This window comes from Rhopalosiphum maidis, chromosome 2 (genome assembly GCF_003676215.2).
Source record: "Rhopalosiphum maidis isolate BTI-1 chromosome 2, ASM367621v3, whole genome shotgun sequence".
Taxonomy (NCBI): Eukaryota; Metazoa; Arthropoda; class Insecta; order Hemiptera; family Aphididae; genus Rhopalosiphum; species Rhopalosiphum maidis.
In genome coordinates, this window is record NC_040878.1 from 88,600,069 (window position 1) to 88,621,081 (window position 21,013).

General features: G+C 28.1%; 1 protein-coding gene across 4 annotated transcripts in view; it reads right to left on the reverse strand.

Moving 5' to 3' along the window:
- The window catches only part of LOC113552717 (CTL-like protein 2), a 44,837-nt gene extending 24,484 nt beyond the window's left edge, over positions 1–20,353 (reverse strand). For 2 of the 4 annotated variants that reach the window (XM_026955587.1, XM_026955585.1), the window contains exon 1: positions 20,091–20,353. The gene's annotated coding sequence lies outside the window, so the exon portion shown is untranslated. Of the gene's footprint in view, positions 1–3,607; positions 3,728–20,090 lie in introns of those variants that run through there. The other 2 variants (XM_026955589.1, XM_026955586.1) reach the window with 2 other exon arrangements.
- Positions 20,354–21,013: the final 660 nt, after the last annotated feature.

The window sequence follows — 21,013 nt, forward strand, 5'->3', positions numbered from 1 at the left end:
AAATTGAAATTAAAATAAAATAAAACGTACATTTTTTAATAAAGCGAAAAATTAAATAAAAAAATTTTAACTCAATACGATATTCGTTATTTATTGAATATTATGTACTAGGTAATTTATAAAATTATGTTTTATAAGAACAAGAATGCTGAGATGACAACACTTTGAAAAAATAAAAAATAAAACCACGATTCGATACACATTTATACTGATATCACGGTTTTTTGAACTATATGCTTACCTATTCAAAAATCAAAATATTAACAGCACTATTGATGGTAATTATTGATTTAAAACGCATTTACCATATCGATATAATATATAATGTATATCATATTTTATTTACACAGAAATAAGGAAAAAATTATATTTTTAATTAAATATGACTGACACACGACATGTTTATAAATATTGAAAAAAAGTTAGCAACATTATATATTACCTATATAAATATAACATTTCAATGTTCTAGAATTTCTATAGTATACATATATGTACCAATACATAGTATAGCATTCTATTCACTGTATATAATTTATAAATATATAAAAGAATTTTTATAACTTTAAGATATCTATTACTTGTTTGTTATGAATATTATAATCAGAATTATAGATATGATTTTAGATTGAAATTTAAAAATTCAATTTTCACTCACCCTAAAGCCTAAACAGTAGTTACGTATAATATATTTTTTTTAAAGTTTTTGACCATAATTTTGTAAGAATAAAGAGTGTCCAATGAAATATAAGAAAGGCAACGCTTCACCGTATATAATTATTATAAGTAGCCATTAAACTTATATGTAAATAGGTACATCATTTTTTTGAATATAGATTTATTCATTCTGATTGAAAACGAGCTATTACGTTTCATAACATGTCGCGCGAATCTTTTAGAATGAAAGCTTTGTATATTATTCAAACAGATACCTATTTAATTGTTTATAAATGTTCATTTTATTATGTTTTAGTACCAATTTAATCTATACTATGTATTTATATTTTTATTTTGTTTGTTCTAGATTATTATTTTATTATATGTAAAAGGTTTTTCCCGTAAAATTAACATAAAAATAAAATAACTACCTGAATAAAAAAAAAAACCATATTATTTATTTTTATAAACTCTCGCATATTTTAGGTAAATGATTGTTTTTAAATATTTTATTAATAATTAAATATTTCGTGTTACTTATGTATAAAATATATATATTCACAATAATCACAATTCTGTTCGAATTATGCTGTTTAACTGTGAAAATTTAATAAACAAACTAAGTTACATTCACATTTATATTATTATTAAGTATGAGTGTATTTAAACTATAATATACGTTAAAAAGATAAGTCTTGTGAAAAATATTTTTAAAATTGTACTTAAATACAGATACAAATATATCCATTAAAAAATATTTTTGTAATTTTACTTACGAAACGTATAAAAATGTTGAGATGTAAAGAAATAAAAATTCCGCGAAAAAAGATTCCAAGCAAAAATGACCGGACAAAAGATCGAAAAATACAATGTATAAGATAGATTTAAAAAAATTCAATTATATTTTTAATCATCGAATAAATCAATAAAACAGATTAAAACTGTAGCACGTAATTATATACACGACTATTAGGATTATTTATGAATCATAGCGGTAAACTCACACACACATAATACACATGTATGATAATTGATAAACAACACAAATCATCACTAATTGAAAAACGGTTCAACGAAACTTGTCGAAATTATAAGCGATTTCGAAGGCGCTTATTAAGTACGCTTCCGTCCGTATACGTAATATATATATATAACAATATTATTTACTAATATAATTATGTATCGGCAACGACTGTGGTTCGTGAGACAAAAATCATTTTCCCACTCTTCGACGACTGCAGTCAAAAATTATTAATCATAACATAACTGCGATAGTCGTTATCGTTTTCGGCATTAAAATGTATTGTCATCATATTATATTTATGCTCGTTGTAATAATATTATTAAAACGGCATCCCACGATTTTAATTTTTTGCAATTATCAACCTGCGCGCGCAATAATCACACTGATTACACATTATAGCGTACGACGAAATCACAAAAATATGACGAAATGTCTGCAATACTGATGGTGGCTGGTTATTGTCGTCACCTGCAGCAGCGACATATTATATTGCAGGTTAAACGCGTTGTTTTGTTCCACATTATTTTATTTTGTTGTGGTGTTTGCGACGATGACACACGCCCTGCACTGTTTGATATTTTAGTGTAGATATATATAACAGAATATGGTATTGTATATGGTTCACCGTGTAATAATAATAATAATTATATTATACGGAATAAATAACGGAAACCGTGGGTAGGTACAGTGTGTATTGTATGATATTACGATATATACGCTGTGTTGACATATCGTTTACGGATTATGAGAAGAAGATAAAGGGGTTTAAATAAAAGTGGACGGTCGCGCGGAGTGGAACGAACGGATCTTGTTGCAGTACTACCTATACTGCCGTACAAAAGATAAATGTCTAATATTATATTATAACACGCAGATAAAATATTTTATAACCAAAAGCTGTAATAGCGACTGAGTAACGCATATGTATTTCGACATTTATTTGAAAACGTTTTTAAATTTCGTAGATTTTCGACCATTATTCAGATGTTATAATATTATATAATACTTACTACTACTTCGTAGTAATATTATCATGCGTATAAAATATTATTTCTTGGCCTCGATAAAGATTTGGGAAATGTTTTTTGTTATTGTTATGGTTTGCGAAAATAATTTTTATCCTAATAATATTGCATCGATATAACCGCGGTAAATTATAAAACAACTAGATAAAATGTATAAAAATACATTTTTAACTATGACTTAGTTTTTATTAAAAATCAATATGAGTTTCGAAAATCCTGATTTCGAATAATCCACATTCCACATGATAATGAACAGGAGGGGGGGACTAACGAGCTTTTATTTTGTTTTCGTATATTTTTTTGTTTATTTTATAGTGTTTATACTTAATTTAATTAAGAAATAAAAAGCAAATATTTTATTTTTCAAGCCAAAAAGCCTGTGACAACTGATTAATTATTTATTCTCAAGCCCGGGGGGGGGGGGCATTGTAAAATCCTGTGTACACCACTGAGGGGGGGATATGGCTCACTGGATAATAAAATGTAAAATGTTTAGTAGAAAAATACTATTGAAATAATAAAATATACAATCAATTAAAATAAGTATTTTAAAACTGAATCCATAATTTTCATTGCAGCGGTTAGATAAATCTGAAATCTAGTTTTGGAATTTTAAGATTTGTCGATTTGAAATCATATGTTAGCATACTTAAACATAATCCACGCGTGACGACATGCAATAAGAAATCGACGATGGTTAAATAAATTATATTTTACATTTTATACATAAAATTGAATATTGATAGGGGATTGTGGGTTACGCGCTTTGAATTCACAATTAATGTACATTATTTTATTATTATAATTTACTTAATATTTCAATAATTAAATCATATATTGTTATATCTATTAATAAAAAGCTATTATGCCATTTATGCAATCGGTAAATCGTGCATCTTACCATTATAAGTCCCTTTTGAAAACTCTCGAGTATATCATCAGCAACATCGCAGTGCCTGATGTCAACAAAGGCACAAGGTAAGGGTTTCGTGGGCGATCACAAAAAGTAGACGGAATCATACAGACTATTGCGACGGGTCGGCGGTGGAGACTGCGTGAAAAAAACTAACGAAAGACGTTTTGTTAGCGGCGGTGAGATGGTGAAGTCGAAACGAAAAACAACAAAAAAATAATACACACGCGCGTGCGCTGAGCGTAGGTTTACGATATACGTACTTTAATATAATATATATTAATATATTAAACACATCTATATACATCTACCTACGTCACAAAATCCAAAACCCGTAATAACGATAATAACTACATTGAAAATATAATTTGTGGGCGTTCAATTATCACCCAAAAGCACCATGTGACATTTTTTTTCATTATGAATCAAGTTTTTAAAACTACACGATATATTACCGAAATGCTTATATATATATACTATATAAGAGACAAGAATAGGTATGGTTTTTTTGCGAGAACGTGAAATGTAGAATAAATGACACCTATTAATAGCCTTCTGCAGTTTTTAATTTTAATAAAATATTCACAGCACCTGCTATGTGATATTAAAATGAACAAGATGCGTTAATCTATTTTAAATATTGCAGGTTTTGATTGCATTCAAAATATGTGAACACTTGCATAATGAAATATTATAGTTGATAATTATATTAAATCTAATCAGTTTTTAAATACGTTACTGCAATTGCAAGATAAAAACCGTATAATTGCACTTTGAAACACAAAAAAATAAATAATTATTCTATAAATATTTTTAAAACGCATTATAAAATTTAAATATCATAAGATAACTTTAATTAAGTGGGACATTCGTAAAATATTAAATTATAATTATTATGTTAATTGTTTTTAATAATATTTGCACGAACTAATCGGACTATAGTAGTATTGTCATCAACATCGATCGTATGATACAATAAAAAGCGATTTGAACGCAGTTAAATCAGTCTTGCCAAATTTTATTTTGTATGTATTATAGGCAAATTTGAGACGGAGACTTTAACATATTCCTGCTGTGCGATGGGTATAATAATATATTATTATATTTATTTTTACTAAAATTTAACCAGCAAATTTCGAACATTCACCGATTTCATATTAATCAAAAAGCAACTGAATGTTACGAACTTTTCATTATACATTCGTCCAGACTCGTATTAATTGGGTTTTCATTTTGTTTCAGCTATATATGTTTATTAATTTCTATATATATACCTATACATTTTTCAGGTAGGTGCCATAATATACAACACGAATTTCAATAATTTTAAATTGTATTTTTTTTTTATTACCTATGAGACAATAAATTGTTTAAAGCAATTTTTCATATTTTAACATTTTTTATAATAATATTATTTTGTTTATCTGATTTATAATTAATTTTTAATTCAGTAAATAGCTTTTATACATAATACAAAATAAGCGTTGACTTTTGGACAGCGCACTGCAATAATAAATTGTAACATTTAAATTGACCTCGAGACGTGAAAAATAAACGAACTCTAAAGGTGACCATAACGCATTAGCGTTATACTTTAAGTGGTAGACCGGTCATCAAACAACCCCATGTATCACTATTGATTGGTGCACAAAAAAAAAAAAAAAAGAAATACCGGTAGGAAAAAACAAAAACTAATGGGCAGGGAATTTGTCATAAAAACCACATGACTCTTATTTTATATTATAATAATATTACGTATTATTAATTTATACATTTACGATGATCAACAGTTATTGCGGAAAGAACATTCGCCAGGTTTGTGTGTTTCAGGGTCACCCGCAGAAACGAAGGATCGATGATTTTTTTATTACTCGGACATCAAATAGCGTAAGCGTAATAATATAATAACATATGATACTGTTATAGTTATTATCAGTTTACCGAATCGCAATGAATACGACCTCGTTAGAACCACGGGCTACTGCGAGAATAGTATACATACAATGACATATTGTATACGCAACCTTCTCACTACATCAATGTGATTGAGTGATTCATCCGATTGTCGGAAATTTCCAATCATCATATTCGTATAAACTATTACATTACACTTCGTATTCCAATATAATATATACACGAGAAAAATATATAACATACAGATTGATTAATCGAACACGCTCAACCACTTTTTTATTCAATAATGCAATTATTTAAAATCTGATTTTTTGAACATATTAAATATATCTATAGGACATGATTTTAAATGTTTGAGATTTGTATGTATTATCGAGGAAGTGTCTTGTGGAGGTTAGGCCACTTATCACTCTATATTGTTTATTATTAATATTACAACAAGCATCAAATCTCAAATGACAAAAACATTGTACTAAAAACAGTATAAAAGAATATTCAAATATGGAATAAACTACTGTCCAGATCTAAAATGGATAGACTTAACTATTATAACTCGCATTCACAACACACAATATTATCTCATGGCTAAAAGTGACCCACCCATATGTGAATCATGTGCAGTGGATTATATTGTTAAGAATATCTTAATACCAAAAATATGAAGGTATAAAAAATAAAAGACAGAAGAAGCGTTGCATAAGATCTTTAATCGGAACATAATGTATATAAACAATTTCTCAAAGAAAACTAAATTATACAATTTAATATTTTAATTTGAGTGCGTTTATTCTAAATAAGTTATAAAAACAATTTTTAAGTGATGACCTTAGATGCTATAACAAAGAGGAAATAAAATAAGTAAAAAATAATAACATTATTGTGTTGTATTTAATTACCTATTTATTTAATCAATTATTCTTATCTTATGTTGTATTTTTAAATGTTTTTAGTTTAAAAAAAAATCATTATTGCCTAAATCAATTATTATTTTTTTATATTATTTATATAAAAAAAATTATCATACTTGGCTCTTATTTTTTATAACTGCAAAAAAAAAAAATTATTGTATTAAAATTGTAATCTTTATTATTATTATTTTTTTTTTTCATAACTGGCTAACGAAAAATTATCAAATTATAACCATTAATATTTTAGTATATATTTTTCCGTTTCTTTGTGAGATATTATGTATCTACGTTATACAGACACACCGTAAACAAAGAATATATTTACGGTACTGTTGACAAGGAAGTCTATTTTATACATGTCTTATTACTCGTAATGATCATAATATATTGTATGTATAGTGTACTGTATACATATTATATTACATATACAGTGAATACACATAGCAACGTACATCGTATAGTATTTATTCTTACGTGACATCCTGCAAAAACATCAAAACTGTCACGAAAAGTTCGATGGACGCACGAAGACGCGGCTGAACGTCGTGAAAATATATAACACTAATAATACATCCAATATAACAAGGTTTAAGTTGCCCATTACAAAGTATGCTGTCTACGAAATTGTTTTTCGATAATTATTCAACGCAATCGATATCGTAATAGTGGGTGGTATAATAATACATTTTGAAAAAAACAATGATTATAATAATATATGGGTAATATAATACGACAGACGACAAATTTACGATATCTCAGTTTATTATGACGTATTATTATCATTGTTGTTGTTTATTATTATTGACTATACAGACGTAAATAATTATATATATATATATATATATTATTGTGACCTCGTATTATTGCAATATCGCGAATCATGCGATATAGTATATAACTATAGTATTTCGAAATTCGATTAAGGCGTCTTCGATGTAGGTAACAACTTTTTATCGTTAATATCGTTCGAAAATCGCAGTTAGATTGGCATTTATGCCTAATTAATCGCGAATAAATGTCTCTATAATGTAGTAGCTAATGAAAAACAATTATTTCGACGTAATTTTACTCACAAAAAAAAGGTCATCAAATCAAATACGACATTATAACACCATTATACCTGTTATAATGATATATATATGCCAAATAGGTATACCAAACGATGTATCTTGAAAAGACAATAGGCATTTTTAAAGGTCGGCACGTTTTAACACAATATTGGTTAAAGAAAAATTAAAATAAAAAAGCGAATAGTACTAAAATGTGAACTAATACAACATGTAGGCGTAATCAATTGTAACACGGAATTTTAAATTAATATTAAAACCATATATAATATCAAGACACATCTTTTTATTATCAATGTAAAACTTTGAATACCGTGCCTGGTTAAAATAGTATTGTTATAATTAATCATTGTTAATTACTATTTTAAAATTGATAAATAATTCATTCAACTATTCAAGTAATAGCGACTTCACGGTGATATTGAAAATATCGGTTGGAATGTATAATTATAAGCGGTTACAGGACAAAACTTCAATTTAAAATATATTATTAATTTAATATTGTGCAGTTATAATATTATTCTGTTTTGATAATGCGAACAAAGCGTAATATTACATTTTCCCAACATTTAATTGTGCGTACAAATTTTGATTTTATTTTATTAATATCAGTAGAATTTACATTAATTTATAATACCAGCGGAGTTCACATGTTGCAGTAAATCCAACCCTTACTCGACTATCTGTAATTTAATGGAATTTACATGCGACCGATACTAGATTTAGGTACAACAAATAAACGACGTTTTCAACACACTCACCGTACACTGCCCATTATGTCTGTGTACGTACACGTAATTTATCTAAATACCATTTGACGGTTGGTTTTTAATATTAGTGTGAAAAATTTCGTTGCACGAAACAATGGAATGACGAAAAAACCCAACGAATCACCCGAACATCCTGCAGGTAAAAGGACCCCCGCCACAACTATCAAAATATACGATATAATAATATATTGTAATGTAAACATCACGGTAATAATACGACATTCCGTCCGGAACGAGGAAACCGATTTCACGCGGCCCATCGTCGTCGTAGTCGGGTTGAACAATCTCGGCGACCGGTGGCGGACGGCGGCACTATGCTCTCTTTGAAACGCATACGCGTGTCCTTAGAATAGGTCTTCGTTTTATTTTGTTTATTGTTGTAAGTAACCGCATCATACACACACGCACACACACTCACAGATATTCAATAATAATAATCCTTGGACGCGATTGTGTCCCTGTACACGCCAAACAGTATGAAGGAAACGACGACGCAGCACGTTCAATTTTATATACACCACACTGCCGTTCACACATGCCTCTATCCATGACAATAAAGTATGACGCTACTACGTCACTATAAAGTATTGTATATTATTATTGTATTTTATAAAAATGTGTGTGCGTGTGTAGTGTTTACCAGTCATGTATAATGCATAATAGACATACATTACAAAACGGCCGAAACGTACAGAAAATCATAATCGGAGAAAAGCGGTGAACGTTTTAGTTTCAGTGAAATATTGTTACGTATTGTAATACGATATTATAGACATTTAAATTGAAATTGGGGATATGTAGGCACAAATTGATTCTTAAATTAGGGGCGAGGGATACAAATTGTTAAAAAAAATTAATAATTTATTATTTTATTAACAAATTAAGTACATGTAAACATATTCCAATACGTTTTTTTGAAATTATATGTCCTGATTTTTTTTGGTGGGGAGGGGGAAGGGAGTTAAACTTTCCCTCACCACAACTATCAATTTACATCTATGTACGAGAACTTATTCTAGTACCTCTTGAGACGTTTCGAATTTCCAACTTTCGAATTTCACAATATTTGTTCGTATACAGTGATGCGCATACGTATAATATGTATATTGACTGTTCTTGAACTGTCATCGCAGCAGTATACGGCGTGTGTTGGATTTCGGAGAAAACGTATTCATTACAGATGTAAATAATAATTACATCTAAAACTAAAACGGGTTTTGCTTAGGTAATAGGAGATTGAAACGTGCTGTATTTAAATATATATAATACTACCGGCTGATTAATTTAACGGAACATTTTATTTCAAAAACTGTTAATGTTTTTGAAAATATTATTTTTATATGATTTTAAATTGTTGAAAATTAATTTTAAAAAAATTATATTTTTTAATATTATCTATCGTTATCATTTGCAAAATCTTTTACCTTTTTTTATTGATAAGATACAATTAAAATTCCTTATTTCAAAGCAGAATTTTATTTGGAGTACTTTGATGTATAAAATCAAATTTTGGAAGAATATATTTTTTCAATTATAACTGTAATTTTCACCATTACACCACTCAATGAAACTATAATTAAATATTAATATATATGTATAATTAATAATAAACGATAGTCGAAATACTTCAATAATTATATCGGCGAAGCTATAACATTGTCTCTGAATAAATTGTTGTAAATTAAATACGACTATTCAACATAAACTGAAGTTATTGAAACAAACTTAAATTATATTAATAATATTACTGGGTCTTGTTAAATTTCATTAAGTTTAACCTTTCACCTAATTTTAAGTATTACTTTTAGTTCTATTTTTTAGAAAAAATATCATGACATTTTGTTTTTAAAGTTGGCTTTTTAGAGTTTAGGATCAGAAATAATCTAAATACTTTCTTCTAATTTCTTAATTAGAAAAACTTTAACCGCTATATCTTAAAAGTGATTTGTAATAACTGGTGTATTATCACTTTGATTTGACTATAATTTTCAATAAAATATGCAATTTTTTTTCAAATATTTAATCGTATCATTTAAATCAAACTAACATTTTGTTGTTGTTACTCCAATTACTAATTAGTATGATTCGTTAAGGCTATTTGCAGCAATACAAAAACACGAAAAGTAAAAAATATTTAGTTGGCAGTAGTATATAAACTCGCATGTTCTATACTAATATTAGTAATATTATAATACATGTTAAGTCAGATCACTTGAAAAACCAAAACGACACGCGTCGTCTGAAATTGGTTGGTATACATTCGACTAGCGTAAAACATTTCTGTCCCAATGCTATTATATTGTAATTATATCGTATTATGTCACGTTCGTACATAGAACTATAGCAGGAGACACGTGCAGGCAAATTATACAATAATATTAAACTCGTATAGTCAGTGACTGATTTATGAGTCGGTATGCGTTAAAGTTTCCGCAAGTGATTTAATTTTATCGTTTTTACCTATATGAGTCGTTATATTTCAGCTATTATCGACTCGGCATGGTTATAAAACATAAGTACAAACTGCACGCTGCATTCGTGGGTTCGTTTCGAATCGGATCGCATCCCCATCGTAGTTGTGAGCTTGATCGATACATTTTCGCGGATTCACTATATAAGCATATTGCAATACGCGCGTGTTATACGGTAATTATTATTAAGTTTTACATTATATAGCTAAATAACGGTGAAAAAATAAATGTTTAATGCTATTTTGTAAAATACTATTTTATTTGCGTATTATACTATTGTATGCTGTACGTGTTGATAATATATAGAGTAATTCATACTAGACATAGGTATTAAACATTGCACGCCCTCATTTTTTTTAAATAATACATTTATTTAAATTATGATTTTTATAATTTTTGATTATATACTTAAGCCATATTTTCAAATTCTCGAAATTTTTTTATATTACTTAAGAATAGTATCCTATAATGATACAAACTTATGTTTATCAAAATTTGAACGATTAGTTTCTCGGTTATTAAAATATTTATACTAAGATAATTTATTTAATGTTTTACTATTATACTAACTGTTGTACTATTACTTTAATGTTAAAGGGGAAATCTGTATATTTGTAATAAATAAATATTATGGTAAATGGACATAAACCTTCCCCCCGACTGTTTTCAGTGTAGTCGAACATCCCCTCGATATATTTTTGATGCGGACCTTGTCTACCCATTTTTTTTTTAATAAAATATACAACATTTTTTTATTTTCATATAAATATAATAAATTATAGATGTATGCATAATATATTTTTATCAACTGAACTAATAAAAATTACTATTAAAATAATAAATAAATATAATAGGTAGTTAGCTAAAAGATTGTCAACATATAATATATATAATTAATAATAATAATATTAATTATTAATAAAAATGGCTAAAAATTTCGACATAAAAATGATAAATTTAAAAAAAAACATTTAATTTCTAAATAGTAAGTTTTAAATAAAAATTGGAGATAAATGTTCGCATCAAAGATATATCGGCGGAAGGAGGGAAAGTCCTAACCTACACCGAAAACGGTTGAAGGAAAATGTCCACGATTCGATAATATATAGGTGATCTTTAAAAATGATTTAAAAGAAATACAAAATATATTACTATAACTTACTCGAATAATTTTTACAAATTATAAATGTTGGTAGATTATAATATTGATTACTAGAATTTTTAAATATTTATTTTGATACAACGATACACCAAAATTTTTTGAAAAATTATTTGTTAAATAATTTTGTCGAAAAAGAAAGCGGTTCTTATTTGAAAACAGACATTTGTACCACCAAAATATTGAAAACCCCTTAAGTAGTGTAAAAAACCTAGTAAAAATTCTTTAATTTTAATAACTGCATTATTGAAAAAAAAAAAGAAGTCGAACGTGTTCATTGAATCAACTATTGTATATGAACGACGAAATAGCGACGCTATAATAGAACATTTATTGGTCGGACGTGAAGGGCATGGGCTTTTATTGTTGTTTTTATTCACAAGTTGCGTCAATCTATACAGATGCAGGAACTCGATTTTCTTTTAAAACGCTATCTCCTCTCATACACAATCGATTATTATGGTACATTAATTGTCTTATACACACATATATATATATATATATTATCATATCCAACTTGAATAAAAAGTTAATACCTAGTTTTCGTTAGCCGCAGTAGCTATTTTGTCGATACGAAGTGTTGGAAATTGATATTTTTTTAAAAATGCATATTATATTTTAGATACATGGTACGTTAATATTAGTAAGAAGGCTTATCATTATACTTCTACCGTTTCGAACTTTGTTGGTGCGCGATCCTATTTCGTTTTAAAGATTATATTATTCCTACTACATTTACAAGGTATCAATATAAATGAATAATAATATATGATGTGCAATAACAATTCGACTAGGTATTATTTTGATTAAATGATATACGCGTATATTGTGAACCGTTGGTGATTATTAATCGCATAAAACTAGTTACCTACCTATTGTCAAATGCGACACGTGCGATATTAATACATTATTATAATTTTTTTTATCGTTGTAAAACTGTGCAATACATGATCGCGTTGGAAAGTAAAACAAATTTCTAAGGCGATCTATTGTGTCTGTTACACATACATTTTCTATCTACATAAATGTCAATGACTCAGTATAGGTATACTACATTGTATGTGATTACATTGATGTAATCACATCATAAATCGTTATACCGTTTTATATACGATGTCAATACGTTAATAGTTGTTCGATCCGACTGGTTTGTTGGCTACAGTTTACTACGCTTAGGTAATTACCTATACTATAGTGTACAATCCTAAGCATATATTATAGAAGTGATACATTTTTTCGAAACGACAATAACGGAAAAAAATGTCATCAGAAAACATCTTCTTGATTCAAAACAAAAGTTGACGATAATTATGTTGATATTTATTATTGCTCGTTTATTGAATACATAATATTGTAGGAATTCCATTACATGTATAACTTGCCCCCGAGGGTATTAAAGTAAAAAAAAAAAAAAAACGCATAAAGGACGCGCGTATGAAACATATTAAGAAAGGGGAAAAAAATCAATGTTCCAGCGACCCTCCAGCGAGTCCCTTATTATTTGTAGGTATATAGTTTTGTTGTGTACACCTTACATGTATATACTACACCTGTTCACAAGCCTATAAATATATATATATATATATATATGAATATGTATATGTGTGCAGTCGATTTCGGTTAAAATATTCATATTACGATGAGTTTAGTTTTTTCGAAAAAATACCATTTTAGACTTTCTCCCTACCGGTTACCACCATCGCCACCCTGTTTCTATCATCGCGAATCCAGCACTTAATTATACGCACGCACCGCCGCAAATGACTGTGGCGATTTACCATTGTATAAAATAGGCTGAAAGTCGTCGCGATTCCAAAGCCATTGCATGTCTGGGGGACCCTACACATAAAATAATATATAATAAGTCACTCTACGCAAAATACATCACACGCACACAAACGCGCGTTAGGCATAGTTTTAAGGTCTAAAAGGGGTTGCCCGACTATAAAAATAATATACGGAAGCACGAAACCTACAGCGGAGTATCTGTACATATATATAATACAATTCTGTTCCGCGTATATGGAAAATAACGCGAATAAGTGTTTTCTGTGCGGTCTGCTGACCAAAACAATCCACAATATAACGATAATAAAACACTAATCGATATTTTCTGATACAGTGTATGTTGATACACTATCAGCGCCTATTATAATGTGGGGGAAAAAAATCGGCAATACATTTTCATACAGATTTACAGTGTTTACACGTCACGTACGCTATACATATACATAATTTCATTGTATATAGCAGGGATGGTCAAATTGCGGCTCGCGAGCCACATGCGGCTCTCTTCATCGACGTATGCTGCTCGCGGTCTTATTTACAAAAACCAAAATTTTAATTTTTTTTGCATACATTTATAAAAAAAAAAAATGTTTTTATTATTATTTTATAATTTCATAATTCGTAATTTGATATATTTATCGGATGTTAGCTATCTTTGTTATTTTTGTGGTATAAAAGTACAGATTAGATAATTTGGCTCTTGATATAATTGCATTAATATATGTGGCTCGTGAACATAGTCATGTTGGCCATCCCTGGTATATAGTAGTAAATTGTTCAAAATCAATGTGGCAGCATTTTAATTACGATTGAAATAAAAATTTACATTGAATGACCGACCATGGTATGATATAGATTTATATAAACGTAGAAATGTCTATTTTTATAATAAAGGTACGTATGTGCAATTATAATATAATATTGTTTTAATAGCTGTATTTTATTATTTTCATCAATACAAAAAAGTCACTAAAACGTACAACACCATTAAAAAAATATAATATACATTAATACATTATAACAAACTAGTAATTATATAAATTATATTTGAACTGATTTAAACGTAATGAAATATTGTGTACAATACATACAAGAATTTAGAATTTATAGTTTTGTCGATTTTATTTTTTGAAGGGGAAGACAGCAAAACTCTTATCACCACCTCTGGCTGTCAAGTCTTACATACATAACTGATGTATACGATTGTAGCAATATTCTGTAAAGAATTTTGAGTATTTTGGTGTACAAATTATAAGATAAATACTACTAAAATATATTTTATAATTTAACTAATACGAATTTAAAAGTGGTTGATCATGTTAATAATTAGTTGTTTAGACGTTTAGAAGAAATTGAACGCTCGCGCATGGACGATCTATACCATATGATAATCCAACGATATATATATAGTGTATATAGTATATACCTACCATCACCGACTGTCAAATACTACAGTACTGCACGTGTGTCAACATAATATATATATATACCTCACAAAGAGGCACCAAAACACCACCGAGTGCATAATGTATGTAGACATTACAATTGCTGGTAAACTATTTCATAACAATAAAATTATGATGAAATGTAGAATTATAGAATAGATAAAATATGAATTTAAAAAATATATACCTATTATTGCGGACAATATGTATATTGTATAATATTGTAGTATAAAAACTAGTAAGTAAAAACATAAAACACTAATAAATTTACAAAATATAATTTCATATGTACGTAACTGGTTATATTTATAATAACAATAATATATTTAAATGTTTTATACTACATAATATTATAGTTAGGTATTAATATTTCGACACGTGTTATAAGTCAAAATATGTACTAGTTGCTAAGTAGCAAAGCTAACGGGAAATAATGAATGTCCACTTTGAGGTTATTTTAAAAATATATATTCTTATAAATATAATCAATTATCAATAGCAGAGTTAAAATTTTATTTTATTTGTTATCCTATTGTACTTGTTAACAAACATCGGTAATGTTTCGTATTTTGTTATATTATTATTTACTATTTAGTAAAACTGCCAACGATCATCACTCACCAACAATTGTGGTGAATGTCAACATTCACCAGCGATTTACAATATTCACTGCTATGCCATTGCACTTCTCAGCAGAATATTATTTTCATATGCATTATATTAATAATATTATACTCGACAATAAAAGGTAATATATAATATTATTATTATTATATAATGCCTGAATAGTCGTTTGTAAAAGTCATCGCGGTTGCAGTGAGCATGCAATCCACCACTGCCAACGATTAAAAATAACTTTTATATATATTATTTCACTATGTATTATAAATTATAATCAAATCTTTTTAAAAATCTCTACGTTAAATCTTTTAGAAAAATAACTTTGACGTACGGGACAATAAATATCAACGAAATGATGATTTTACATTTTTTTTTTTTATATCATAAATGTACTTAATTGTTATAAACTTGTATTAATACAAGACGTACGTGTATTGATACATTTTATAATGTCATTATGTCATCACTCAACAGTAATTTGGTATATAATTTTTTTGTTTCATTCGTGGATCATACACGCATGAATAATCCCTAACATTTAAATATAATGTAGCAGATAGAAGAACAGTATTATATTGTTTATTATTATTACCACTTTTCGCGCGCTCTGAAATGTAACGATGATGATGTGCGGTTACAGCAGAGTTTATAAATAAATCGCTCGAGATGTTTACTGCGGATGCGTTTGTATATAACTCCTCGGAAAAATGAACGAATTGTTTTCCATACAAAATATAAATAGGTAATATAATCAAAACGGTTTTATGACAACACATAACCGTAATATTGTGTTCACTACCGTTAATGAGTTCAATTCGACTTCGCCATTGAAAATCTACATGATGAACGATATGAGTACATGATATCTCGCTGGATGGTCTCAACATTATCAACTCTGTGTTAACATATATTGACAGATAATCGCTGTAATAATAATACTATATATAAAATGTGTTTGTATAGGTCACGCGATGACGATACGCTCCCGTTGTAAAGCAATAATGTTTATATGCGATCACCAGAGCACATTGACCGCGCACGTTGTATTGTTATTGTTGCAGTACAACAATGTACATATCATATGCATAATAATGTTCTTAACTGGAATATTACCGATGAGAATGTTGAAATTCACGTATTTTATTCTGGGCATAGTCTACCTACCAGTTCGATATCTATACATAAATTACTAATTTCCATAAAAAAAAAAATAAAAAATACAGTCACCGCAGCTGTATAATAATAGTTTGTATGCATATACTGAGAGGAGACGGAAGTTCGTATCGTTTTTTTCCCCCATAAACATACATTTTGTAACGATAGTTCTGGACAAAATGCACTTGTATAGTTTATATACATTGTGTAACAGAAAGGGCTAACAAATGAAATTAATTAATATGTAATAATTTTTAGTCAATACAATTTGTCAGTTTTTTCAATCATCATACAGTACATACATAGTAATTTTTTCATTTAATCTACACTACGTATAAATGGTTTAAAATCATTGTTTTCAGATCATTTGAAATTAATATTATATTTTTAAATGAAAAAAATATACATTTTTTTTTTATTTCCGATTTATACTAATTAAACATCGAACTGGTAGTTAAATTATTATAAATTTATAAGTCAAAACGTATAAGCTTCTAAATTTTAGTTAAATGGAGTACAGTTAGTGCACAGGAGTATTTATTATGTCAAATGCTAATATATATATATTTTTTTTATCTAAACGTTCTAAACCTTCAAAACTGTCGTTAAATTTCAAACAATGTAAATTTAACAAAAAAAAATGTTTTTAAAAACATACGATTAGAGATAATCATCCAAAACGACCAAGCAATAACTTTTACCGAATCGGTGTCATAAAATATTTAAAAGCCATAATAATATTATTATGTCGATACAAATCGTTTGTATCATTATTTTCATTTATTAAATGCATGTGGCTTGTGTGTTCGTCATTAACTTTCAATATCGTTTTACAAATCGTTTAAGATATAAATTCTAAATAATTCCTGGTGATTACGATGATAGTATCAAGAGTTCAAACACTTAATACATACATTGAAAAACGAGTACTGTAGGATGATAAAAAATACCTACAACATGCTACTTACACACGTTATAAATCATTATTATAAATTAAAAATCGTATTTTTGTTGTAAAAAGTGAGATTCTTTAAAATTCAGCCTAAGACTTCGCAAGAAAGAACGACGACTTGCTTAAAATTTAGCGAAAAAAAAACCATTAAAATTTGTCAACCTAATAAGATTGAAAAGCATGGTACAAAAATAATTGTAAAATCTTGCTTACAATAATGTTGATATATTTATAAAAAAAAATCTCACAAATACAGTACAATATTGTCGTTAAATTATATAGGTATATTGTTTTGTCATCGAAAATCACAACAGTGAGAAGATAAACACGCAATTTTGTCGTCCTTATTGATATATATTGACGTTTTCAAAAAGTCACATTTATTGCATACAAGTCTTATACACGAATATTACTGTAGCCTTATATAAGTATATATATAAATTTAATCGATCGACGTGAATCTTAATCATAAAGCTATAATAAATCATTTTCTTTATCGAAAAAGCCACACACGGACGTATGATATAACAAGCGTTCGTGTCTTATACTCTAATGCAGTAGCATAATGTATTTTGGGGATAGTCCAATTACGCTTTTTGTATTATATTATTATTATTATGACCTGCGAGTTCGTTTCGACCCATTTGGCCGAGTCTTTGAGCAGCCAATATCATTTGTGGCGAAGTGCACGTTAAATAACAATTAAAAGTAATTACGATAGTTATTGCTTTAGAACGCGTTTGTAATCCCGTTCTAACTAACAATTTCTCAAAATTGTGAATTTTATATGTCGTTAATGACAATATTTTTATATTTTTAATTTTATGAAAACAAAACAGATAGATCTGTTGTAAAAGTGTTATTGATTTACATAACATGTCAAATATTAAAGCATAGGGTATCATTTATATAAATAACATCACTGAAAATTAAAATTAATGAAGCGGACTAAATTGTTTAAGTTATCAACTGTTGTTAACTTTAAACTATAATTTCAATTGCATGATTTATAATTAATTAGCTATATATAGGTCTATATGAAAAAAAGTGCCTAAATATTTAATGTTATAAAATTAATAGAAAATATTTTGTTACAGGTTATGAAATTATAATTACAAGTTATCATTGAAATAATTAAAAACTTAAAAACTGCCATTATAAAAATACCTAATTTCTTACTTTTTATATTTATTAATACAATTAATGTAGCATTATAATTATTTAAATAGTTATAAAAGTATATAAAATCATTTTTTTTAACTAAAAAAAATTAGAACAAGATCATAAACGTTAAAAATAATTATGCTGTTTAATAAATATTGTATTTATGCAAAAACTGTTTGATACCTATTATATATTGAACACTAATAAATACAACAATTTAGTAGTATCCATATATTTTGTGGGAGATAAAAATGGCTAAACGGAAGACACATAAAAAGTGTCACGATTGCTGCAGGTGGTAAAGAACAAAATATTTTTGTACGTAAATTTCAACGGCTAAAATAGCATGGTCGAAAAGAAATACCTCGAACCTGCAGTAAAGTAGGAATACTCATTAGTACATTACAAGTTTAATGTCCATACAGTTTGTAACAGTTAATTTGTAACGTTAATAACAGTTTAATAATATTAACAACATACTATACTAAACGACTAAATTCCTATTTAACAAGCGCGTATGTTTATATCGCAGATCTAGACAACACCGAACAACGATCAGGTATGAAATAATAATTAATAATAATTTTTAAATTTTTTAAATTGCGACTTGATCTATGCAAGCTATAACTGCAGTATGTAAATACATTCTCATCATGGCAGTTCATTAAATTTATAAGAAGCTAACTCATTGTTAATTTTTTTATACAGTATAATGCATTATAAAATATCTTAATTCTGTATAAGTACGATTTATTACTAATACTATCAGCATGATGATTAAAAAAAAATTTGAATCAAAAATAATATAACGCAACATATTAAGCACGACTTTTATATTTTATAGTCGAGTCGCGATAACTCGAAGTCGAAAGCAGATAAAAATTCGCTTCGAAATATCTAACTCGAATTTATATTAATTTATATATGATTTATATTTCTAGGAGAATAAAAAAAAATTCGAGTTGTCAAGTTATTCGAGTTATTGTGACTCGAGTACTCGATTGTATTATTATTCTATAAGAGTTTCATTGAATAATACATAAACAAAAATATTTACCTTAAATCGGTCGGTGTGTCAAACGCGGATAGGCTCAGGCCGATTGTAGCGCAAGATCGGGGGGACAAAAAAATGTCCGTAAATTTGAAATTCACAGCGAAAATAAAAAATCCCGTTGCCAGTCGACCCGCTCGATCGCAGCGTGTTGTACGGCACGACTTCGTAGTATATTATATTGTATTAAAATTTAACAATAATATTGTTATCATAAATATTATTGTCGTTATTAAAATATAAACGTACACGCGCGCGTTCGAACGATCGACTGACGCGGTCGCACGCGGCGCTCAAGAATACACAAGCGCACGCACACACACGAAGACGCACGCATGAACACGGTTAGTGGTAATAGAGGTAGTGGTAGGCGGCGGCGGCGGCGGCGGTAGAGGTGGCGGCGTGACGGATGACAATGAGACAAAGACTGGGCGACGACGACGGTTTAGCGATACAGTTTTTATAAGCCGGTTCGCGGGCGTGACTCCCATCGCGGCAGCAACCGGACCGGTCGAAAAAACGAGACGTTTCCGCACAGAGAACTTTATCCATACGCGTATACAGAGTGTGTAACATAAATCACATACAAATGTAATTAACCGTAATTATAGGTATAACCAATAGGTGACTAATGACTAATGAAATATGTATAATGACTAATGGATAAGACTGGTTATTAGTTTAAATATATAATATATAATCATCATAATAAATGTTAATTTCTCTGTATAGTTGTAGTATAGATCATACCATTCATACCTATAATTCGTTTCTATAAATAGGTATACTACCTTGATACGCTTTGAGCAACTGTACAAAAAAAAAAAAAATAAAATAAAAACCTAATTCTAACCGTTACTCGCAATTTTTCGGTAAATAATATCAGAAATACAGCGAAGAACGGCAACAAATTAAAAAAAAAAAAAAAA